This window comes from Martes martes, assembly GCF_963455335.1.
Source record: "Martes martes genome assembly, chromosome: 5".
NCBI classification, from domain to species: Eukaryota; Metazoa; Chordata; class Mammalia; order Carnivora; family Mustelidae; genus Martes; species Martes martes.
Genome location: NC_137892.1, coordinates 97,993,603 through 98,020,025, shown reverse-complemented (window position 1 = coordinate 98,020,025; position 26,423 = coordinate 97,993,603). Strand labels below are relative to the sequence as shown.

The 26,423-nt window shown below is 36.9% G+C and overlaps 1 protein-coding gene across 1 annotated transcript in view; it reads left to right on the top strand.

Moving 5' to 3' along the window:
* Positions 1 to 26,423, top strand: part of CHSY3 (chondroitin sulfate synthase 3) — a gene marked incomplete at both ends in the record, with an annotated part of 282,593 nt that overhangs the window by 102,074 nt on the left and 154,096 nt on the right. The window lies entirely within an intron of this gene.

Genomic DNA, 26,423 nt, shown 5'->3' with positions numbered 1-26,423 from the left:
TGTGATACATTCTTTGATAATGTGACCCTCAACTCCCTGTTTAGAAATGGGAAAGTTTCTACATATGAGTTGCATATTCTTCGAGTTTTTGTTTTCTGAATTTTGTTTTCCCTGACGATTGCAGAAAAAAAAGAGATTATAGGCATTATTGATGCTAATGAACTCAACCATAGGGAATTTAGTAAATAAGAAGAGGGTTTTAGCATACATTTCTTCTACGGAAATTATACAGGGTAGAGGGGACCATAATCTGGCCTGTGATTCTGATTATGCTGCATTTAACTTCTCCAGAGGTCTCTACCTATTTGCCTTATGGTAATTACTGTGAGGCTAAATATAATGCAATAACAATAAATATAAGCAAAACATAATGGAAAGTAAATTTTCAAAGTGAATAAAGAGCATTCATGAGAATTTCATCACCTCTTTCAAACCAGTGTGTTTAACATGTAAAGGAGAAGATCCTGACCAAGGTTAAGTGAGCGTTTATAACCATGGTGCCTTATGCCTTCACATTTACCTATTTTCAGTAAAAGGTATGTAAGCAGTGAGTAAAGGAGAGTGAGGTCTAAAACTATCATCACAGGTATTAAGACCATCCTGAGCACACTGTTGTGAGAAGAACACCCAGGCCTTAAAATAACAGTCTCAACTTTTTTCTCTGTTTTTGGTCTCCTGTGTTAATAAAGTGTGCAGAGGAGGCAAATGAGTCAGGCAATTTAAACTAACATAGCAGGAAACACTCTAAATCTGCAGCATTAAACTACACATTATTTAAATACAGCACACCAAAGCCTTTATTTTTTTTTTAACAAAATAGCTGTTTGAAGGAAATGCAGTTTGTACAGCCTGAACTACTATAATGATTCATAGTATCACATTTTCTTAATACCAGGTATTGTAAGTGCCTGTCAATGTTTTTGAACAACTTACTCTATGTGAAATACGTAGCCAGTATAGATGCTTTTTTGAGTCCTACTTACAGCTCCTGTGTACTAATCCAGCATTATCCCCATCTTTCTTTGTGATACACAGCCAGAAGATAACTAAAAGCAGCTCCTGATTCGTGTAGGGCTATCTTCCTACCTGTATCCTAATTTTGTAATTTTGTAACCCCCACCCCTGGGGGGCAGGGGCGGGGATCTAAATTCTTTCCTCATTAAGAATAAAGTAATTTCACTTTTTACCTCAGCTTTTCTTGTAGATGGAGAACCCAATTTAAATGAATTTGAGAAGATTTCAAAATAACAATAGTTCATGTAAATCTTTTAAATGCAAAAGCCCTTGCAGAGAGGTCTCTATTTTTTTGAACCTTTACGTAGTTAATAATAAAAAAATGCCTTGAGTGCTTTGAATTTGTAAGCAGTTAGTTTGGGGAGGGTTTATTTGTGGGAATGAAAATAATGCACAGACTCTGAAGCTGGCTTCCTGCCTCGTACAGTGGTCTCCAAGAACCTAGCTAATCAAGTTGAATACTAATGCTCTGAACTAACTTCATTTAAGGATACAGTATAAGGGGGTGCCAGGGTAGCTCAGTTATTAAGCATCTACCTTCAGCTCAGGTCATGATCCCAGGGTCCTGGGATTGAGCCCCACACTGGGCTCCCTGCTCAGCGAGGAACCTGCTTCTCCTTCTCCCACTCCCCCTGCTTGTGTTCCCGCTCTTGCTGTGTCTCTCTCTGTCAAATAAACAAATAAAATCTTATAAAAAAAGATACCATATAAGAGAGTTTTAATCCAGTTATGTCTTACAAAATGTACTTTTGCTGATTTCTTATTGACAGTATGGGGACTTAATTTTCTTCCATGTCTTTAGGGAAGTGGTGAGATTAGAAGTTCTTGGTAACCTTGGATAGCATGAAAAAAAAAAAAACAAAAACAAAAAAACAGACAAAACATTGAGGCAGCATCCATGAAAAGTCCAAAGCTTGAGGTAGGCAAATTCTGATGGGTCCCTACATTGCTTTGTAAATTACTATGTATAAACTTAAGTGAGTAGGAGGGGAATTCAGAAGGTAACTGATATTACTGAGCCCAGAAATAGCCCTCCATCTCCAGCTTCAATCCTCTCTGCCAAACGAAATCAGAGTCTTTGGTAGGACTTAATTGGGTGAGTTATGATATTGACAAATATTAAAAAGTGTTTTACAGAGTTTAAATGTTTCACATTTACCATCTAATTTAATCCTTTGAAAAATAGCACAAAATAGTCTGAATAGCTATTATTTTAATTCCAGTTTTACAAATAAGTTATCTGAGTTTCATAGTTGCACAGGATCAAAACTGATTGTGGCAGCAGTAGGATTGAATTCTCCTTTATGATTCTATGGTATTCATTAATTGATTCAGCAAATGTTTGATTAATGATTAATTTACAGTCTGGAGGAGGTTATACAGTGAAAATTAAAGAGTTCTTCCCTTGAGAAGAACTTTGACAAATATGCATTTTCTTCCATATTTCTATTGTTATATTAGGGAACTTTATGGATTAGTGCTCTAATCTTCTTCCTCCTTGGCAGGCCCCTTAATTTGACTTTTTATGAGAGAAAAAATAAATAAATAACAGGAGGGTTCTAATTTGGATTTCATAGGGGCATTAGTGAAATTCTTTCTAAAGAAATAACCTTTAGGTTAAAAACTGGTGAAGTTAGCTATATGAAAAATGCAGGGAAGGGTGTTGTAGGCAAAAGGAAAAAACACAAGAGGCACAGACAGTACTGGCACCCAGCTATGAAAGGTGGTCATTGTGGCCATTGTGAAGGAAGCAAGGAAGAGGGGGGCTTGGGACAAGTTGGGGAGCCAAAAGGAGCCAGATCATACAGGCCCTTGTTGGGTGGGTAGAAGATTTTTCTTTTAACAAAATAAGATGAGGAATTATTTAAAGAAGAAAAGTGATATCATCTGATGTATATGTAAGTAGATCATTTTGGCTACATGTTGAACATGGACAAGAGGCCAAGAAGGAAGCAGGCAGGGATCCATTTCACTACTTTCCATAGCTCCTTATAGGCATCCAGGTGAGGGATGATCATGTCTCCAAGGCACAGGATAGTGAAGAAGAAAAGTGAATGGATATGAAGGAAATCTTATGGGGCCATGTTGCCTTAAACCAAGTAGGGTCACTCTTCATCTTCTTATCTGACATCTCTAATCTCTGTGACCCAAACTCTCCTTTTTTTTTGAAATTTCTGTATTACAGTAGGCTCCTTAGCAGTTTCTTATGGCATCCATACATAGGAATTACTGCTTATCCATAGTATCTCCTCTTAATTACCAATCCAACATTTTGAAAAATATCACATCTTATTTGGCAAAATATTAAAATGTGAGTTATGAAGTGATTAAAATATAAACTACTTTCACTATAATTAAATACTATAATAAAGGAAGATAATCATTTTTTAAATAAATTGACTGCCTGCTAAAAACATGGGTGAGCAGGATTTCCTTCAATAGAATTCATTGCTTCACATCAGCAAAAAAATCTTAACTGTGGACTATCAATGGGATCTATAAATAGCAGTTATATTTTATTAAATTTTATTAAATAGCAGATATATTTTAGTGATGTTGATATAAGTGGATTTATGCCTTATAATTTCTGAACCTAATTTGCCAATTTGCATTCTTGCAGGAAAACCCTGTCTAATAACCATTGTCCAGAAACAATTCTCTGAAAATAAGGTTTTGCTGTGCTTAAAATTGTATGTAAATTTTTGGCATTTTATATTAGGTTGTGTTTTTAAAATTAAGTTATTATGAACAAATTACAGTAAAATTGTCTTTCTTATGAAAGTTGGGCAGATTAGTCTGCTTAAATTTTATTTAAATAGCAATATACAGTAAACCAAAATACTTAAAACATTTATTCTAACATTTAGAAAATACTGGCTAGTTCACTTTTTTGTAATTTTGAGAAGAAAATTTCATTTTCCCCAGAGCTGTATGTGTCTGTGTTTGAATGTGTGTGTATGTGTGTGTGTCTCTGTGTGTAAATCTTATTTAAAATAAGAGACATTGGGGTGTTTGGTGCTCTCTTTTCCTGTATTTATGGCTGTCGTCATTGAGGAGTCACTGCCTCATGAGACTACCCTTGGCAGCCCCTTAGGACTTAGACTACATATGTGTCCCAAGACTCTGTGGGAAATTCAGCCTTTGGGGTTCTCTGGCACCTTGGTCCTTTCTGAAACAGGGGGAAGGAGTTTTACACTGGGATTGAAAAGATCTGCTCTGTCATTGAACTTAGCAAATTTTATTGTAAGAGTCTAATGAATCTACAGCAGTTAAAGGATCTAGTCTTTTTATCTGACAGCTAGAAAAGTTGAAACTGCAGTCAACTTTATGAAAGGAAAATATAATTATGAAGGAACATAGTTATGGCTCTACTGGTTGTTAGCTGGTCATTAAAAAGAGTGTGATCCTGGGATAACTCCTGAAAAATATCATAATGGGATTACTGTACAGAGGAAATTAGACAAGATACAGTATACTGTACTAGGTGCATAGTAATTTTTAGTAATTATGAGTAATTATTATTTTGTCAAGTATCCACCTTGTTGTCTAATACATAAAAGCTGCTTAATAATGATTTGGGTCGAAGTGAAATCCAGTTTAAATCGCTACAGTGAAAATGCGAACTTACTGTCTTACATAGCTGCAAAGTCTTGCTTTCACGTTCATCCAGAGACGGTGCTGGGAAAATCCAATCAGTCCTCTGCCTCTCTCCCTCTCTTTCTCTCTCTCTTTCTGGCATTCTTTCTTTCTGTATTTTTCTGTTACTTTCCGGTTTTTGTTTCTACATCTGTCTCTGCCTTTCTGTTTCCATCTTGTTTCTTTTTGTCCCTTTCTAAAACCGCCTCCCTTCATCTTTTCTCTCATTGTCTCTTCCTGCTTGTCTCTCTACTTGTCTTTCTCTCTTCTTTTTAGCTCTTTGCATTCTTTTTTATGTCTTTCCTCTCATTCTCATTCTCCCACCCTGCCTCTGGCCCTGTGTCTCTTTTCTTTTCCCTCTCTCTCTTTCTGGGTCAGTCTCTTTGGCTTTGTCTCTTCACCTGTTCTGTCTCCCTCCCTGCTACCTTCCTTTGTGGAGTTATAATTCTCTGCAGACTCTGGTGTCAGGATGACTTCTGACCATTTATATGGAAATCAGTGCTGATGACTCCAAAGAAAAAAGAGAATACCACTTCTTAGATAGCTCCAGCAAAAGCCCAGATCTGGAACAAGGAGCTTTGAATCACCGAAATCTGTTGAACTGGAAATGGATTGTATGTAACAATAATAAACACTGTAGCTTATTAGGTATATACTGTGTAGCAGGCCCTGCTCTCCTTGTTCTTTATATATAATCTTACTACATCCTCATAATATCTTTGAATATGAAGAAGTATACTTATCCCCATGCAACAAAGAGGAAATTGAGGTTTAGAAAAATGAAGTGTGTTACCTAGGGTGGCTCACATGTACAACGGAGCTGGCATTAGAAAATGGACGGGCCAAAGCCCTCTGCTCTTAGTTTCCATACACACCAATGTCTCCCCAGAAATTTCAGTTCTTTGGATCTCCATTTCTTCACCGGTGAAAATAGATGTTTGGTTTAGGTATTTATACTGCTGGGTCCTTATAATACTAATTTTGCAATTGATCTTCGGTAAATTATAAATGCATTTAAGAGCCTTCTTCCCCTTCCACGAGATCTCAGCACTCTTTTGTGTTTTGATAACAGCACATGGGATTTTATTTAACACATTGTTTCAGATCTGCCAGAGCTCCTAGGAACTTAGCTTCTTCTTACCATCAAAGAGAAAATCAGCCTTGTTTGTATGCATTCAGAGAATGTGTTGGCTCCCTTAACCGGCCCCCAGCCCCATTCCTGTTTTTCTTCAGAAATAAGGATTGGAGTCCAAGGACTTCTTGTCCTCAACCACATGCCAAATCATATCCTTGTAATACAGCTAAAGATGTAAGAAGAGGTGAGTTAGCTCTCTTTCCTTTGGGTATTATAAATGACAGTTACTATAGGCACAAGTAATTGCATCTGTTTTTAATTTTTTTTTCCCTAATTGGCTTTCTGATATTTTTTATTTCTCATTTTTCTATTTTCTTTCTAGAGATCCTTTGATTTATTCTCTAGATTATTCTGTATTTTTTATGATTTTGTATATTTTAACCAAAATTGGATTTTCTCTCTTCAAATATCATTATCATCACTGATACTTCATTCTAATGAATTGAAAAAAGAAGCTTTAAATGTCATGGTTCTTTAGCTGTCTGACATTTAGCCCATTTTGTGCAGTGTAGGTTTAGAAGAAGGGTTTTCTTTTCTTTTTTTTTTTTTTTTAAAGACTTTACTTTTTTAAAGCAGTTTTAAGATTTTATACTTAGACAGCCTCCCTCATTATCAACATCCCATACCAGGATGATGGTACATTTGTTATAATTGATGAGCTTAAGTGAACACATCCTAATCAGGCAACACCATAGCTTACATTAGGGTTCTTTTTTGGTCTTGTACATTCTGGACAAGTATCTAATGGCATGTATCCACCATTAAGGTATCATGCAAAGTAGATTTGCTACCCTCAAAAACTGTGTTGCACATACTCCTCCTCCCCTTACTCTCACAAATTCCTGGCAGGTACTTTTAACTGTCTTCATAGTTTTTAGAAGAGCTTACCCCCCTCCCCCAACCGAAGTTGGTATTTTTAAATTTCTTCTAGCAATGTATGCAGCAGGGTTTAAAATAAATTGAATAAAGTTGCTTCTATTGTTTAAACTCCATTTAGGGGTTATTTCCCCTAAAGGACTATATGTCACAGCTCTGATAAAAGTGCTGATATTTAGCTGGTTGTTCAAAAATAGAAAAATTCTAGGATTACTCTTAAGGTATTATCTTGTTGTCTGAAAATAAACCATTAATTGTGTTTTTTATATACTCTTTTTGGAAAGTGTTGTATTAGTATAGATTTTAAATTCTAAAATCTGCTTATGAGAAATACTGTTAGGCTTTTATCTGAGACCTGAGCCCACAGCGCCCTCTGGGTGAGCTTGTTACTGAGTCTGGGTGATCTTGGGTATTTTGGGGGACTTAGTGTTATCCTTCGGAAATGTTTTCTTAGACAGCTTCTGAGCCCTGAGCTCTTTGGCTTCTGAAACTTCCTTCGAAGGTATAAAGGTAGTCTGAAGAATGGTAGTTAAGCCTTGCTAGCATATTAGCTTCATATACAACATTTTGCTGCAAGAAAAACAAAGGAAGGTTTTTGGACAACACTGCAGAAGCAGAACTGGGACTAATTTTTACTTTCTTATTTTTAAGTGCTAGAATATCACAGAAGTGGTAGGCATGTTCTGGCATAATGAAATCTCAGGTCTTTATTTTTCTTTGAAAAATATGAATATTACTTATTGAAGATAGAAGGCAGATCCTGTAATAAAAAGAAGACCTGGACTCGGCTGCTTCTTACGTGGGTCCTTAACTTTTCTGCCCCTTTACTGACACATGAGGCGGCTGAATGTCTAGTCAAGGAGGATAGGGGCGCCTGGGTGGCTCAGTGGGTTAAAGCCTCTGCCTTCGGCTCGGGTCATGATCCCAGGGTCCTGGGATCTAGCCCCGCATCAGGCTCTCTGCTCAGTGGGGAGCCTGCTTCCCTTCCTCTCTTTCTGTCTGTCTCTCTGCCTGCTTGTGATCTCTGTCTGTCAAATAAATAAATAAAATCTTAAAAAAAAAAAGGATGGATATTCATCTGAGGTATAGTTATTTGTTGACTGTCTCATCCTTTAATGGAAATTTAAATAATGTGAATTTGAAATATTATCATCTATAACAGTGTTGTCTCACTGTGTGTACAAAATTTATAATAACATGATATCCCACATTAACTTTTTACTTATCAAAATATTGCAAAATTTCAAATATAGGTGATTAGGTTATTTATATACTTTATGATAATCCATGTGGGAACATTTCTTTGACTAATAAACCAGAAAGTTGTCACTGGTTATCAGAATTCATATGAATTGAGAGTTTCAAATTGGTTGAAGTCTGCATGAGTACATACCTTTCATAAAATGTGAAAAACATGTATATTGTTCTATGAGATATTTTTAATACCATGAATGGTTTGGTAAAATTTAGCTTATTCATTCAACAATGTACCTGAATTATATAAGATACTGGGATGCATCAATGAGCTAACGAGATAAGATAGTTTCCCTCATAAAGCATGCACAGTGGTGTCCAAAGTAACATTTGGGTGAATATGTGATCAGCTGTTTTTAGTTTTAAAAATAAGTTATCTCTGTTGAAGTAAACTTGTTTTAACAAAAATATGCCCAACCCAAACAGTTCAGTATTTCACAGAGGAAGGCTAGAAACCCAAGTGGAAGAAATGATCTTTAGCTCATATATTTCATTTGATAAAATTGCAACTTGATAAATTGGAGATTGTCAGCATTCAATTAAACATTAAGCAAATTCCAAGTAAAATCAAACTTGCATTTCACTTAAGGTTGATCCATGGTCTTATACTACTTATGGTCATGCAATCCAGCAATATAGTCACCTGTTGGTGGGTTTGGAATGTATCTGTTGCTTCTCTCTGTAAGTATGATCTATTCTCTGTAGTTAGGCCTCTTATGGGAACTATTTGCAGATTTTTTTTTTTTAATTAACATGTGTTATTTGTTTCAGGGGTATAGGCCTGTGATTCATCAGTCTTACACAATTCACAGCACTCACAATAGCACATACCATCCCCAGTGTCCATCACTCAACCTCCTGATCCCTCCCACCCCCCTCCACTCCAGCAACCCTCACATTGTTTCTGGAGATTAAGAATCTCTTATACTTTGTCTCCCTTTCTGGTTTCATCTTGTTTCATTTTTCCCTCCCTTCCCAAATGGTCCTCTGTTATTGTTTCTCAAATTCTTCATATCAATGAGATCATATGAAATTGTCTTTCTCTGATTGACTTCTTTCTTTGCAGATCATTCCCCCCCCCACACATATTAAGAATGCAAGGCAACTTGAAACAATAAAAGAAATTTCCCTCCAGAAATAGTTATTGTTTATAAGATAGTATTAGCACCTAAATTATATGCATTGTATTTTTTTTTAAGATTTTATTTATTTATTTCAGAGAGAGAGTGAGAGAGAGCATGACGGGGGAAGGTCAGAGGAAGAAGCAGACTCCTGTGGAGCTGGGAGCCCGATTTGGGACTCGATCCTGGGACTCTGGGATCATGACCAGAGCCCAAGGCAGTGGCTTAACCAACTGAGCCACTCAGGCACCCCTGTATTGTATTTCTAATAACATAAAAATATTTTGTTAGACTATGCTTATTTTTGTTTTCTTTCAATTTTTTAAGATTTATTTTCCATCATTTGACATACATATATCTTGCCAGTCAAGAATATTTGCTACTTTTCACTACAGTGTTGTTCAAGTCCTATGTACTTGCTTATCTTCTATCTTGTTGTTATACCCATTATTGAAAACGGCCTATTGAAGTTTCCTAATATCTGTCTTTCTACCTTTCCCTTCAGTTCTGTCAAACTCTGTATCATATATTTAGGAACTTTCATGTTTGGTGCATAAATATTTAAAATTGTTATCCATTCTTGATAAATTAATCCTTTTAATTAAAAAAAAGTTCCTTATCTCTTGTAACTTTTTTTAACTTAAAGTGTGTTTGTCTGATATTATTAGTATGATGACCCTGCTCTTTTCTAGTTACAATTTGCATGAAAAATGTTATCTTTCCACTTTCAGCCTATGTGTATCATTAGATCTAAAAGGAGTTCCTTGTAAATGGTGCATAGTGTTAGATTTCGTGTTTTTGATCTATTCAGCTAAATTATATCTTTTGATTGAGAAGTTTAGTCCAGTTATATTTAAAGTAATTACTGATATGAAAGGATTATTTCCAGTTAATTCATTCTTTTCTGTATATCTTGCAGCTTTTTGTCCTTCTCCTCCTTTCTTTCTTAAATTTAAATTTTTTTTTAAGTTCTTTTTTAAATTCCAGTTAGTTAACATACCATGCAGTATTAATTTCAGGTACAAAATAGTGATTCAACCCTTCCACCTTAATATTTTATTAGACTGTGTTTATTTTTGTAGTAGAGTGTTCAAATGGAGGCTTGGGCTGCGATGCATTATGAAGGTATATCTTGTCTAGGCTTCCCTCACAGAGAACCCTGCTGTGACTCAATTCTCACCTTATTTTTTAAAGGAGAAGAGTGAGTCTGTCATCTCCTACTGCAGGCCTAGTGACTTCAAGGTTTATTGGACAGACCTCAGCTGTGCATTCTGATCCCCACCCTTCCATCGAGGGTTTCCCTCTTCACTTCAGGTTAGGAAAGAGAGGATTTAGGGAGTCTACTCTGAGGGCATAAAATGAGTCGCTGAAGTTTAGATATAGTGGATCACTGTCTAAAGCATACCTGGGAAGTCAAAATTGAATGCAAATGATGAGTGTTGTCACAGATTGAATTCTCCAGGAAGCAGGCACTGAGATGGAGTTAGCGCGAAAGGTTTACTGCAAAGTTAGCACCTGTGAAAGGAAGAGTGGGGAGGCAGGACTGATTGAGCTGGGGGAGCCATCAGACAGCCATGCAGACCACACGATGTCTCTGCCAGCCCATAGGGAGCTCTGAGCAGAGTGTACTTCAGCAGAGTCTGGTGGACATGGCCAGGTCTTTGTACCAGAGTCTTGCTTAGTCATGTTCTGGGGGCCACCCTGAGAAGACTGCCTTTGTCATAAAAGCTGAGGCAGACCCTGATGAAGCTGACAGCTGGAGGCTGTCCACTCACCACATTCCTCACAGATGGGCACCGAGTGCTTTCTTGGAGGCGAAATCTGGGTGGGCATCTCCATTTATAACAAATCCTCTAGCTTTTCTGTTTCTACTCATAAAAATAAAAGTCTGTATACTTTTAGTCATGAAACAGTCTCCCATGTAAGTAATTAAAATTTTGCAGTTGAGGGTAATAATTCAAAATATTAGGTTTTCTTCAAAGATTTTCTTTTCCCTCCAACCCCAGCACATATGTGACTATTCTCTTCCTTCCCTTTTCTCTTTAACTTCCTTTCTCCTACTCACCAGAGGTAGTTTCTTACCTTTCCAGTTTGGACCCACAGGGGCAGTCATTAGTGGAAAGAAGAGATACTGTTGGGATCTCTCTGACCCATAAATGGGCAATTATTGCTTCTCTCTCATGAAATATTTTATAATAAAAGGTACTTTATTGAAAGATGAAAGTATTAGATGCTTTTGATGTGTTTTCATTGATTATAGTAACTACTACTGATTTGATAGGCACCTCTACCAAGCACTTTATTGAAAGATCCTTACAAATTTTATTCTTCATTATATGTGAGAAATGATCCCCCTTAGAAAATGGAGGAGGTAGAATCTTGATGTCTGAGGATCCCAGAGTTCTTGCTCCTAGATGGCCCAACTGTGGGGTAGATTATTCTTATGTTTTCTACGTTCTGTACTTCACATTTACTTTCTTATTTCGACCCCTCTAAAATTCTTGATTTTTCATTTTATTTATCAATTCTGATCTTACTATTAGTACAAATTAATTGGGTAAATACAGTATAATTAACTGTCTTAAATCCAAGTTCAACTTGCAATTACCTGTAAGTTAGGAAGGTAGTTTTCAATGTGAAGATATACTTTTTGCTTTAGGAGAATACATTTTAGCAAGTTGAAAAAGAGTGACTTTATTAGAAAGGAAGGTGCTGAGAATAGCAGATCTAATTCACTAAATTTTGCCTTTGGCTGCTGCTGAAGTTTATCTGTACAGGAAGGTCTCCCAGATGTTTGTTTGCAAATTATTTTAGTGTTTATTGCTTGAAATAGAATAGACATTAATTGTAGCTAGTTTTATTTTTTTTAATGTTAGGATAATGCAGACATCAAGATTTGTGGGGGTGGTATTATTGTTTACAAAGAACAAAAATGAAATGGAAGCAAATTTTACTTCCTTTTACAGTGAGTATTCTGATAGTTTTTAGCTTTTAATCTTGTGATATTTCTCTTGTGGGAGACTCTATCATTATTAACTTCCTAAGTTATTCAGAATTCATCTCTTCCATATTTATAAGAGGTACAACTTTACATTTTTAAAAGAATGGTTCATTTCTCCAAATAGAAATCTGAGCACTGACAATTTTAGCAACATTTTATTATGAGCATTTGTCACCATTCTCATCATTGACATTTAATTGGTTTCCTTTCAAAACCAAGAAAAGATCCATCTAGTAGATATTTATGGTATAGGCACAGTTCTAGGGGCTTTGGATAAAACCATGAACCAAAGAGATAAAGCCCTTCACTTCATAGGGCTTATATTCTAGAGGGGTGAGATAAACAATTACAATAAAAACATTTAGCATACATGATGATAATAAGTGCTGTGGTGAAAAAAAAAAATGAACCAAGATGTCAGGACAGAGAGTGCTGATGGGTTGGGAGGGGGCAGAGTGTTATAATTTTAAAGCAGGAAATGGTCGCTGAGGAAATGACATTTGTGTAAAGACTTGATGGAGGTCAGGGATGGAGTCAGACCAATATCTAGGGAATGCACATCCCAGGCAGAGAGAACAGCGAGTATAGAGGTCTTGAGACAAGAACTTGCTTGGCATACTGAAGAAGCAGCAGAGAGGTCAGTGTGGAGGGCACAGAGCAGTGAACAGAGCACATGAGGCTCAAGAAGTAATAGGGACACAACAGATAAGGCCCTATAGAGCCATTTTTGGAACTAGGACTTTTTTTTTTTTTTTTTTCCAAAGTAGGCGCCATGCCCGAGGTAGAGTCCAACAGCGGACCTGAACTCAGGACCCTGAGATCAAGACCCGAGCTGAGATCAAGAGTAGAATGCTCAACCAACTGAGCTACCCAGGCACTCCTAGAATAGGACTTTGATGCTGAATGTGTTGGTAGTGCATAGAAGTATTTTGATTGTAGGAGGGACAGTGGTCTGACTTCCATTTTAACATAATATTTAACATAATATTGAAAATATACTCTAGCAAAGGAAAAAGCAGACAGATTAAGTAGAAGACTGTGGTAATAATCCAAGTGAGAGATGGTGGTGACCTGGACCAGACATTGTAATGAGGGGTCGGGGAGGAGAGGGAGTTTTTGAAATATGTTCTGGAAATAGAGTCAGAAGGATTTCCTGAAGGATTGGCAGTGAAAATGAAACAAAGAATCCATACTGCCTTCAAAATTTCTGGTATTGAACAACCAAAAGACGGAGATACGTGGATATCTCCAATCCATTCATAATCATGTATGCATTTGGTGTTTACTAGGCACAATACAAGGTGTTGCTAGACAAAAGAGAGAAAAACAAACTAAATTGGCTATAGTTAAAGTAAAGCAACATGAACCCTATGGACAATCTTAGGCTGAATACAGTCCTAGGAAAGTAAGAAATAAATGATACGACACATATACCTCAAGATACAGAAAGCAGAAAATGAGCTGAGGTCAGTCGCAGTGGGTAAAAATTACTATGTGAAGGGGTAATCAGTTCTGTTCATGAAAATTCTTATAGTTAGATCAGATCTGCAGGCACTTTGAAAACAATTGCTTCTAGCTACATTCCTTTCTTTTCAAATTCAAATGATATCTTAAAATCTGTGTGGCTAATTACTATGACATTGAAATTAAGAACAAGGTATGTGGTTGATGAGAATATTGGCAATCCCCAGGGTAATTCTAGAGCACCTTCCTAAATCTGATCATTGATTTTGCTTTTCATTTAGTATTGCTTTAGCAAGGAGTTCACGAACATCACTGAGTCAGGCATGATCATCCTGAATTTAAATGGTGTACACAGTAAAAGTGTTGCAAATCACTTTACTCCATCCTAGCCAGTGAAGAGCATAGCTTTGGTTCCAGATGTACTGGCTGCCTTACCAAAGTAGAGGAGAATGGATTTAGCATCGCAGCATTGTCCCACACTAATGTAACATGACAGTAATTTGTAAACACTTCTCTTACATCATCTTCAGGACATTATGGAAAATTAATTAAATAGTACCCATAAAGCATGCACTCTTTAGGGAATGTACTGAGTAAAAACAGTAGCAACAGCCTTCCTACACCCTCCATTAATTGTATCTTCTTATTTTGTCTATTTGAGATTATTGCATTTAAATTTATGTGCATGCTTAGGTTCTCTAGATATTGTTTTCCTAATATATCTCTTCTGTTTATTTGCTAACATATCATAACTCATCCAGAGTACCACACTTTAAAAATATCTAAAATGCACAAATATTGCTTTTGAAATGGGTGCTATTTACAATGACTTTGGGTTGGTATGTTGTAGACGCCCTACCTTTTTTTTTTTTCTTGGTATGTTAGCTGTTTTGCTCATTTTTTTCCAGTTTCACTGAGATGTTATTGATATAACATGGTGTAGGTTTAAGATGTACAACATAATGATCTGCGTATCAAATATATATATCTCATATATATATGAAATTGATTACCACAGTAAATTTATATAACAACTATCACCTCACTTATTATTGTCTTGTGATGAGAACTTTTTAAGATCTACTTTTAGCCACTGTCAATACAATATTGTTAACTGTAGTCCCCATGTTGTACATTACATCCCCAGAGCTATTTATCTTATAACTAGAAATTTGTACTTTTGACCATCTTCATCCATTTACCCCCCTTCCACCTCTCAGAGTCCTCATCTGTCCTCTGAATCTGTAAGTCAGTTTTTTTTAGATTCTACATATAGATGAGATCATACAGCATTTGTCTTTCTCTGTCTGACTTATTTTACTTAGCTTAATGTCCTCAGGGTTCATTTATGTTGTCACAAATGTCAGGATTTACTTTGTAGGGGAGGAAAAAATATTTCCTTCTACCCTTTAAGGTCTGCTAGCTGGCCTACAAATTAAATTGACATTAGACAGATTAACAGGAGAAAATAACCGAAGTTTAATTATGTGTGAATAGAAGTCCGCTGTTAAAACTGAGACCCGAAGAAATGACCGAGGTGGGCAGTTTTATACTTTTTAGACAAAGAGACAATAAATCTGTGAGAAAGTGACAGAACAGAGAAAACCTAACTTTTGGAAACTTCAGGTAGTAAAGAACTCCAAAGAGAATTTGGATTACAGCTGTAAATTAGTAAAAAGTAACAAGGGTTATTAATACAGTCTTCTCAGCCCTAAATTTCCTATCTCTGGTAATAATAAGTAATAAATTTAATAATAATAATAAAGTAATTAAATTGAATAATAATATTAAAATAATAATATTAATAAAATAATAAAGATGCCTCTTTACCTGCTGGTATGGGCATGATACTTTTATTTATTTCCTGCTTTCAGAGGGACAGAAAAGAGTGTGAATGTCCTTCTTGCACAGGTTGTCTCTGAAGTAGTTTTTTTTTTTTAAGATTTTATTTATTTATTTGACAGAGATCACAAGTAGGCAGGCAGGCAGGGGTCAGGGGAAGCAGGCTCCTCACTGACTAGAGAGCCTGATGTGGGGCTGGATCCCAGAACCCCGGGATCATGACCTGAGCTGAAGGCAGAGGCTTTAACCCCTGAGCCACCCAGGCGCCCCTCTGAAGTAATTTTTATTTAAAATAATTAATATGCCAAAGTGGCAAATTTTAGGAAGACCTTCCCTTGGCCACTATGCCTTCTTTTTATAGATGGATAATATTCTATTTTACATATACCATGTTTTCTTTATCCATTTATCTGTTGTTGGACACTGAGGTTGTTTCCATGTCTTGGCTATTACAAATAACGCTGGGGCTGCACATATCGCTTTGGGATGATGACTTCATTTCCTTTGGAGATGTACCCAAAAGTGAAATTGCTGGATCATACAGTAGTTCTCTTTTTCATTTTCAGAGGAGCCTCCTTACTTTTTTCAGTAGTGGCTGCATCAGTTTACATTTCCACCCACAGTACACACGGGTTCACTTCTCTTTGCACCCTCACTGATACTTATTATCTCCTCTCTGGTGCATCCATTCTAACAAATCACATTTCATTGTGATTTTGATTTTCATTTCTTTGATGATTGGGGATGTGGAGCAGCACCTTTTCGTGTACTTGTTGTCCATTTGACTATCTTCTTTGGAAAAGTATCTGTTCCAATCATTTGCCCGTTTTTTAAATTGAATTCTTCAGTTTTTGCTTTTGAGTTGTATAAATCCCTTATATATTTTAGATATTCACTCCTTATGAGATAAATGGTTTACAACTATTTTTAATTCCATAGGTTGGCTTTTCATTTTGTTGATGATTTCCTTTGTTTTGCAGAATTGATATTAAAATGTCTACCAAAAGCTGTCTATAGATTCAATGCAGTCCCTATAAAGATTTCAGTGGCATTTTTTCAAAAGTAGATTAAACAATCCTAAAATCCATATGGAACTTCAGAAGACCCCATATAGCCAAAATAATTCTGAGAAAGAACAGAGCAAGAGGCATCACACTTCCTGATTTCAAGCTACTCCAAAGCCATAGTCATCAGAGCAGTATGGTAGTGGCATACAAATACACACATAGACCAAGGGAAGAGAATGGAGAGCTCAGAAATAAACCCATGCAGAAACGGTCAGCTAATATTTGACAAGAGAGCCAACAATATTCAGTGTAAAAAGGACAGTCTCACAAACAATGCAGGGGAAATTGGATATTTACATGCAAAAGAATAATACTAGACCCGTATCTTACCTCACTCATAAAAATTAACTTGACATGGAGTAAAGACTTAAATGTAAGACTTAAAACTATGAAACTCCTAGTGGAGAACGCTTAAAAGCACAAGCAACAGAAAGCGAACTTAAGCACATGCTCTCTTTTTTTAAATATGAATTCGATTTGTTCATTGCTTAAAAAGCATATTCTTTGTTAAGCTGCCAAAAAATTGCTGAAAAGTTGAAAAGAGTGTGAACACGCTGTTGAGGAGAACCCTGACCTCCAGAGTCCTGTGCTCCTTCCAACTTCACCCCCTTCTCCCAAGGAAGGGACAAGAAGCTGTTATGTTGTGCCCCCAGGGCACAGGCTGCTAGATTTGGTAAAATCAAAAGAAAAGGACAAGTTGGAAACCTTATTTGTAAAACATAAAAAAAGCAAAAGGCTCACTTACTTCAAACAAACAAACAAGCTTTTAAATCAACAAGAAAGGGGCACCTGGGTGGCTCAGGTCATGATCCCAGGGATCAAGCCCCGCATCAGGCTCTCTGCTCAGCAGGGAGCCTGCTTCCTCCTCTCTCTGCCTGCTTCTCTGTCTACTTGTGATCCCTGTTTGTCAAATAAATAAATAAAATCTTAAAAAAAAAAAAAAAGTCACTTTCTTAAAAAAAAAAAAATCAACAAGAAAAACTCTGGTAGTGTTTCTTATTTTCTTTGGCCTAGCAGCTTCACTTCCATGATATTACATATCATAAAACCTTAAGAGTGACTACTTTTCATGAGGGTGGTGGAGAAGGGGCTTTTCCTTTTCATTCCATAATTTCTTATTTCATTTAAATTTGTTATCAGGAATATGATTTACTCTGTTTTATAACCTAAAGTGTTTTTGTTTTGTTTTGTTTTAAATTATGTATTTGTGCATTCCTTCTTTTTTTTTTTTTTTTTTAAGATTTTATTTATTTATTTATTTGACAGACAGAGATCACAAGTAGGCAGAGACACAGAGAGAGAGGGAGAAGCAGACTTCCCACTGAGCAGAGGGCCTGATGTGGGGCTGGATCCCAGGACCCTGGGATCATGACCTGAGCCAAAGGCAGAGGCTTTAACCCACTGAGCCACCGAGGTGCCCCTTTGTTTTGTTTTTTAATGAAGGAGAAAAGGCTAGTTTCTCTGAAGTCCCAGCACCATGCTTGGTTTTATAGGAGGAAGCTAGATAGTATACCAGAGCCTGACCTTCTAGGAGAGATAACATTCCCCTAAGGATTTTATTAGTGAAGTTTTTTAAATCCTACCTTCACTTAAAAGCAGTCATTTGATCATGCATAGAGAAAAGAATGCAGATTGTTTTTTAATCCAAGGGTCATTATTATTGGTAATGAGATATTTATTTTTAGAATCACTTATCCTCTTGACCCTGAATTTGTGGTGCTATTTGACTGTTAAAAAATGGCTGTGAGAGAATATTAAGTGAGATAAATATTATTAACCTGAACTTGGTCTTTCATTAGCCCCTGTGATATGCAGTGCTACTGAACTCAGGAGACACCTGTTTTAGTAGGTTAATTTCTGCCACAGAGGGAGTTGCTGAAATTTACATTTGCTTTGTTTTTAACTATCTGTAGGAAATGACTTTAGATACTTCTGTCTAGGAAAAGGGCAGAGTATTAATATTGTGTAATTATCTTTTCTTTCCTGTCCCCAGAAGGTTTGTCCAGGAAAAGCATTCACTGGTAGTAAAAAAAAGCACCTCTTTGTGTTTCTCTCCTCAGAAAGTTAAAAGGCAGTATTGCACTATCACCTTCTAGTAATAAAGCAACCAATTGTTATTAAATTTGAAAATAGTTTTTTAAAAGATTTTATTTATTTATTTGAGAAAGAGAGAATGAGAGAGAGAGAGAGAGAGAGCATGAAAAGGGGGAGGGTCAGAGGGAGAAGCAAGCTCCCTGCTGAACAGGGAGCCTGATGCGGGACTCGATCCCAAGACTCCACAATCATGACCTGAGCCGAAGGCAGTCACTTAACCAACTGAGCCACCCAGGTGCTCCTTGGAAATCCTTCTTAACACACAGGAATACTATGCTGTTGTGGGGAAGGGAAAATTCTTCCTCTACCCTTCAAGGTTTTCCACCTGGACTAAGAATTAAATTTACATAAGGCAGGTAAATAAGAGGAAAACAAACAAACAGGTTTATTACATGCCCAAAGAGGCCCAATATTGAAATTGAGACCTAAGTAAATGATCAAGGCAGGCAGCTTTTATCATTTTAGACAAAGAGACAAATTTGTGAGGTGTCAACGGGATAAAGAAAATGGGTGTTTAGGAACTTTAATTAGTAGGGAATCCTGAGCAAAATTTAAGCTGAGGTAGTAGATGGGAAAAAAGTAACCGAGTTTGTTTCTACAACTTTTTCTCCCTCAAAGTCCCTATCGCTGATGATAAGAATATCTTTTTACTTCTCATTATAGGGAGGGTATTTTTCATATGGGAGATTTGTTTCCTACTTCTGAGGAGACAGAGGAGGGTCTGAGTGTCCTTGCTATGGGTGGTTCTTAAGTAACTTTAAAATGATCAGTATGCCAAAGCAGCACATTTTGGGACAGCCTGCCCTTGGGCTCTACACTATTCTTGGTTGTAATTGACTGAAAAAAAGGAAAAAAAAACTCTGATAAATTTTTTCTTATATATGACCATGAGTTTGTATTTAATGAAAAAGAGCAAGTAATGTAGAGATTTTGCAGGCATGGATTTGTAACCAGCTACAGAGCTTGAGAAAGACTAAAGTATGTCAAAGCCTTAGTGATGCTGTGAGGCAGCTAATTCTTTTGTAAGGGCTCTGTACCTTCCTTCTCTTAGAGCATTGTTTGACCATTTCCGTCTTTTATTACATTGCCAAAGGACTAGTTCCCTCTCCATCTGCAAGAGAAGACAATGAATGCGCTGCAGGCTGGATAGGGAATGTTTATCTGCAGTGTACCATACAATATGTGCACTATTACAGTGGGTAAAAATGAATGCAGCATTTTAGTAGCCTTGGGACAGAAGTCATTGGGAAAGGAGAAGCAAGCATAGTTACTAGATTATCTTTACTTCCCGGTCTTCGCTCCTTTTCCATTATACTTCAATCTACTTGAACTTATCAGAAGAAAAAGAAAAAGAAGCCCCCTTAAAAGAAATGCTGAAATTTTGATGAATGCTTCTATAACATTATGGTTCCTAAAAATTATTAGAGACGGAGGGGAAAAAAAGGAAAAATTAAGAGATGAGAGTTAAAATATTTTCAGACACTTTCTGATTTAACTCTCTGTAGTTAAAGATTCACGAAGAAGGCGGCGGCTTTGGGGCTCCTGGGTGGCACAGTTAAGCATCTCCCTTTGACTCAGGTCCTGGTTTGTCTCAGGATCTTGGGTTTCAAGCTCTGGTTTGGGCTCCCTGCTCAGCGGGAGTCTGCTTCTCCTTCTCCCCTGGCCGCCTCTTTGTGCTGTGTTTCTCTCCCTCTCTCTCTCATTCAAATAAAGTAAATCTTAAAAAAAGAAGGAAAAGAAGATGATTCTTGTGTGGCAGGTTACCCTTGTAGAGCCTTGCATTTATTTAGAACATCTTCTAGGGTAGAAGCCCAACACCACAGTTCACAGAAAAAAACAAAAACCAGATGATAGGTTAGTATGTATGTGTAGGGGTGGGGTTGGGGGGGAGTAACTGCTTTGTAATTGTTTCATAATGTTCCTGAAGTTATGCTTTTGAATGCTGAAACATTTTACAAGATTATTTCATATATTGGAATTTTGTTATAGTCCGGGTTCCAGAATTTCTTTCTTTAGCATAAACATTTTTTAATCTTAAACAGTGGTTGTGGCAAAGGGTTTTTGTCCTGTAAGAACAGATTTCTTGTGCCCTCATCTTTTTACGATCTTGATTTTCCAGGGTTCCCATTTGAAAGATTCTGGATATTAGTCTTAAATTGTTCAATTTTTGACATTGACACTGTAGTTTTGGGGAAGTTGGTTATGGGGAAATCAATCCATGTCTTCTCTGTGGAAAGTGAAAGTGGGCATGTAAATATTGTGAACTACAGACCAGAGTTTTGTGCTTTACTGACCACAGCACTGATTGATAAGCATCTCGATACTTGGAAACCCTGGCACAGGAGCTTTAATCAAAGCCTTTGGGTGTCTTTCCATTAAATCTGAAATAAAGCTGCTTTCAAAATAAATTGAGTTTCAACCACTAATCAGTGACCATTTTCATGGAAACAGTGAGTAATTGTCTCACATTTAGAGTATATCGTGTGAAATCAAGTCACAGGGAAAGCGCTCTTTGTCCAGCTGTCAACAATACATTGTCATCAGGCTTCCAGAGTACCAATTTCCATATTGTGTGACAAAATATTCATTCCACAATTTATTCCTCCAGATTGTTCAGACATGTAATAATATATATTTGAGACTAGGAAAAGGTTTGAACTGTCAAAACTGCCTTTCTTTGCCCATATTTAATTTTGAAGAGATGGGGAAGTCTCAGACCAGCAGGAAATTTACTCAAATGTTCTATGATAAATTCTCTGTGGCTCTAATGTTTTTTAATATTATATCTTGGAAAGCTGTAAATCATAATATGCTATTATAATGATGAAAATTAAGAAGGCAAACAATTTGAAACTTCATGGTCACTCAAAATGAGCAAAAGGTTAGGTTTCAGAGAAACTGATTCTCACACCAAATACCCAAATGAGTAGTTTTCAGCCTGTGTTGATAGTGTTTCTTGTGGAAGGAGAAAAAGTGGTTCTTTCAAGAATCTTCCTAAACACTTTCAGTGTGTAGTCCATACAGATCTCTTTCGGATGCCACCTACATAAAGTGGTCTATTTATTTTCAGAAGGGAAAATAGAATTTATTAATCTCAAGCAGAAAAATTGGCAGTTTCTTAAATAGATGCACATTAGTATTGATGACTGACGAAGATCCTGGCTGTCTTAGCTGTGGAGATGCAGCTCAGATCCCCACCTGAACTGTCATCGAGCCCGTCCTCAAGCTCCTATAAGTGTCAGCTGCCAACAACTCAAGCTGTCTTATTCTCTGGAGAATTGCACTTGTCACCATAGGAGTTTTCTTACCCCTCTCAGATGTTATGCTCCCCTTCCCAACCCAACGAGTGACTGATCCCAGGATATAAAAGGTGGCCCTTTGCTTCAAGGTGGACTGTACTCTGCTGTGTAGTTCACATCCACAGCTTCCCCAAGCAGTCACCCTAAAGCTAGAGTCTGGTTAGACTACACCAAGCTTAGGTCCTTCTGCTCTGTTTCTCTTCTTTCCTCTTCCCCAAGAATGCTCCCCCAATAAGGCCTGTGCACTTGAACCTGCCTCTAGGCAATGCAAGCCAAGACAAAGGTGAATGCTGCATTTCTTCGACTATACTACTATGTGGCCAGTATCAGATGTAAGAGACACCAGATGTGAGCAAAAAGCCATCCATCCTTTACTTAGCTCTAATCATCATGCTAAATAGACAGAAGGAGAGGAATGAGTGTTCTCTCAAAAAGTTTATCCTAATTCTGTTAAGATAAGACTCAATGAAAGAGAAAGGCACAAATAGTGACTTTAAGATACAGGGGTGTGGGTCATTGAATTTTCCTTTTCTGTCATGTTTTAATTTGAGAGTCATGAAACTATGTTTTAATATAGGTATAGATAAACAACGCAGTGATAGAAATTAAATGCATGGTGATTACATTCTAAACTAAGAAATGTAAAAAATATTTTAACACATTCTTTTGGGATGCCTGTTTCTCTGAAAGTTACAAGTTGGGAAAAAGCACAGAAAGAAAGAGTAACAGCAGTAGAAATGATGAAAGCATCCTATGAAATTTTAAGGAAGCTTGGAATTAAGATTCAAGAATCTCCTTTGTTACCAGATATCATTTCTACTGTCTAGATTTTAATTTGCATATAAATTTATTGTAGCACACCATCTAACTAATATGCATTTCCCCCAAGACAGTAATTATTCAGGCAAATCTTTAATTAGATCAAGGCAAATAAATATTCTTACACTCTAATTGTGAATTATTTGCATCTCCTATTATAATTTTAAAATGATAAATTCTCACAGTATCAGTTCTTTCTGTCTAGTCTTTATAACAAACACAGCTCATTATTTTGTTTGACCAACACCCTACACATACAAGACTGGGTTTCAATAGTTACTTATTTTTTGTTGAGATATATAGTGTTTATGTTCTAAGTTTGCAAAGGTGCTTTTTAATATTTTGTTGTTAATTTTTTAAATGATGATGTTTTACAGATATAATCAATCACTTTCTTACCATGTAGGGAAATACATAATGGCTACAGTTATCAGGACAGAGTTATTAGGGGACAGAGTGGTACACTCCTGTCTTTAATTTTCCTCCCTCTTCATAGAGCCAATAAACATTAATATAATATTTTTTTCCCAGGACGGAGGACCCTTGAGGAGTTTTGCTTGTTTTAATGGCAGATGTTACATAACTCTTATTAGTAGAAATACAAAAATGTATTCAGAAAAGGAGTTTGATTTTCTGGTTCCTCAGCAGAATCATGAAAGTAACCTCCAGAATTCTACCTCAAGAACTGACATAGCGAACTTTGACTTTTAGGAAATTAAATAGCTGACCTCAGGTAGTCATCCTAAAACCTGAAACTTTGGTAGAACTTCTGCTGATGCAGTAAGCAGGGTGGGATGTTTTCCTTAATGTTGATATAAACTAACATCATATAAACTTTATGTTAACGAACATTCCTCCTGCCTTCAAGACTGCCTCCACTCTCTGGGTCAGAAAAGCAAAAATCTCCCATGTTAAAGATTACTTTTTGGATTTTGTGTGTGTGTGTGTGTTTTGTTTTGTTTTTTAAAGTAGGCTTCATACCCAGCATGGAGCTGAGCTTGGGGTCTGAACTCAGGATCCTGAGATCAAGACCGGAGCTGAGAGCAAGAGTTGGGCGTTCAAGCAACTGAACCGCCCAGGCGCCCCTACTTTTTGTTGGTTTTTTTTTTTTTTTTAGTTTGTTTTGTTTGCTGTGCTGAAATGGAATTTTATTTTCTGTTGTTCAGATTATGTTAAATGCTCAAATGGCTTATCCTATAATTTGTAATACCAGGTAGATGATTGATTCATTAGAACTTTTCCCAAAGATAAATTTTAATAAAGGCGTAGAGATGGAAAGGAGGGTTTTTGCATGGATTTGGATGTCCGAAAAGTACAGGACCCAGGCAGCAAGTTACTTGAGCTATTCTCCCTATTTTACAATTTTACTTACATAGGTCTATTTGCATATGTGTTCTGGTAGACAGGAATATTGCACACACTGTCCAAATCACGTGCTAGAACACCAACCATCTATAGTCCTAAATGGAGGGCATTGACAGTGCAGTTATCATTGGCTTTACCACTGCATTGTGTTTTGCCTTCTAGCATGGAAGTAAGTCACTCATAACTTTTGTTATTTGTTTATCGTATTTGATGTCATGGAGCAAAAATAGTTTGAGGTATCTCTGGGACCTGATGTTTGTACAAATTTTACAATGTTTATGGTTGTGCTAAAGATTGTGGATAAAAGAGCAGACTTTAGAACTTACTTGGAGAAAAATGCTGGCTGCTGCATTTAATTATAGTTTAGTTCTAGATTCAAGATCAGTGTATTTTTATGTTGAAAACCCCCATTTGCTTCTTCCACATGGCTGCTTTTGTCAGCTTTGTGTTTCTGTAACAAACAAGTGTACTCTAAATGAGAGCTTGGAACAGGAATTCGGTGATCTCATACATTTCTTCATTCATTTTCTTCATTAAGCTTTATTTATTGAGTACCGACTCTGTTCTCTTCACTCTGCTAAATGCTGGGATCACTGAGGTTAACAGGAGAGCAGATCCCTGCCCCTGAGAAACTTAAGGCCTATTGGGGGGGTCAGATAAACAGGAAAATGAACAAGATAAAAGTAAATCTTAAAAATGCAGTGAAGGGGGTTTAAGAGACAACGTGACAGAAAGTAGTGGGAAGAGGCTCCTTGAAGTGAGCTGGGGAGTGAGGAACCTGCTATGGCTAGGGGTGATGGTATATTCGAGGACAGGTAAGAAGGCCAGGGTCACTGGTGCCCACTGAGTGGTCTTGACACATTGGGGCATGAGGCCTGATAGGTGCAGGGCCCACATCTTGCAAGGTATTGTAGGTATTTGTGAGGGTTTCATTGTCAGAAGATTGAACATCATTCATAATTTTTTAAGTAGGGAAGCACTGTAATCTAATTAATGTTTTTAAGAGATCTCTTTGGCCTTCTCTGGAGAATTCGAATAGGAGAACCAGGATTGGAACTGATTGATGAGTTAGGCTGCTAAGCTCCATGCTGATGAATGTGGTAACAGTGGAAATAAATGAAAATTGAGGCCTTACTGATAAATTTTGGAGATAAAACCAGTGAGACTTCTTACATTAGAAAGTGGAGAAAAAAAAATAAGGATATCTTATTTTTGTTTTGTTTGTTTTTACCAAACCGAGTATATGGTGGTGTCCTGTATTGAGGTATTGAGGTAGTGGAGGCTAGAGAGAGGTTGGACTGGGGAGGCGGTATCAAGGCGGGAGTGAAGACTTGCATTTGGCCACACTGAGATTAAAATTCATGTTAAAATTCAGTATAGAGATGTCACATGCACAGCTGACCTGAGACTATAGCTTAAAGAGTAGATCGGAATTGGAAATACATATACGAAAATATACGTGTATACAGATGCGTCTGTGTAGGGTGTATATAGATGGCAATTATAGGCCCAGGATCAGTTAAGTTTACTTTAAGAAGACAGCATGGAATGAGCAAATCTGAAAGGTCCAGGACTATTACTGGAGAACTTCATCATTTGGAGGTCAAGTAGAGAAGAAAGGACAGGGAAAAATACCAAAGAATCCCTAAGAATGTAGGATAAAAATCCGCAGAGGGTAGTATCATGGAGAACAACAGAATAGAATGTTTCGAGAAGGGAGAGGAGGTCTGCTGTGTCAGCTGTGGCTAAAAAGTGAAGTGAGAGACAATGTCCTTGAGTTTAGCAACATGACCTTTCAGGTGACCTCGATGAGCATTTTCAGAAGCATGGTAGACAGACATCAGATTGGAGTGTACTGAGGCATGATTAGTAGGAGAAAAAAAGGACAGAAAGAAAGTTAAGCCAGACCTTTTAAAGGCTTTTGTTTGAAACAGGGAGAAGAAAAATGGATACTGGAGAGAATACGAGGTCAAAGGAGATATATATATATTTAAAGGTAAAAAATTCTTCACCATTTTTTTGCATACTGATTAGATGACCTAATAGAAAGGAAAAAGTTCATGATACAAGGCAAAAATATTATTTTATAAGAGCGAAATCCCAGAGGAGCCAAGGAAAGGTGGGATCCAGGGCACAACCAGAGAAATTAGCCTTTAGTAAAAGAATAACTCCTCCTTCTCCTGGTGATGGGAGAGAGGGAAGGCAGAGAGGACAGGCATAGATAGAGAAAGATTTATAAATTCAATAATGGGAAGGTGGAAAATCCTCACCTGATACTATCTGTTGTCTCAGGGAAATAAAAGATATAATCACGAGCTAAGAGTGAGTAGGGGAAGGAACTGGGGTAGTTTAGAGAAGAAAATGTGTTAAATAATAATTTTGGAGAGTAGGAAATTGAATTTATTAGGAAACATAAAATAATTTCCTGGCAAAGTG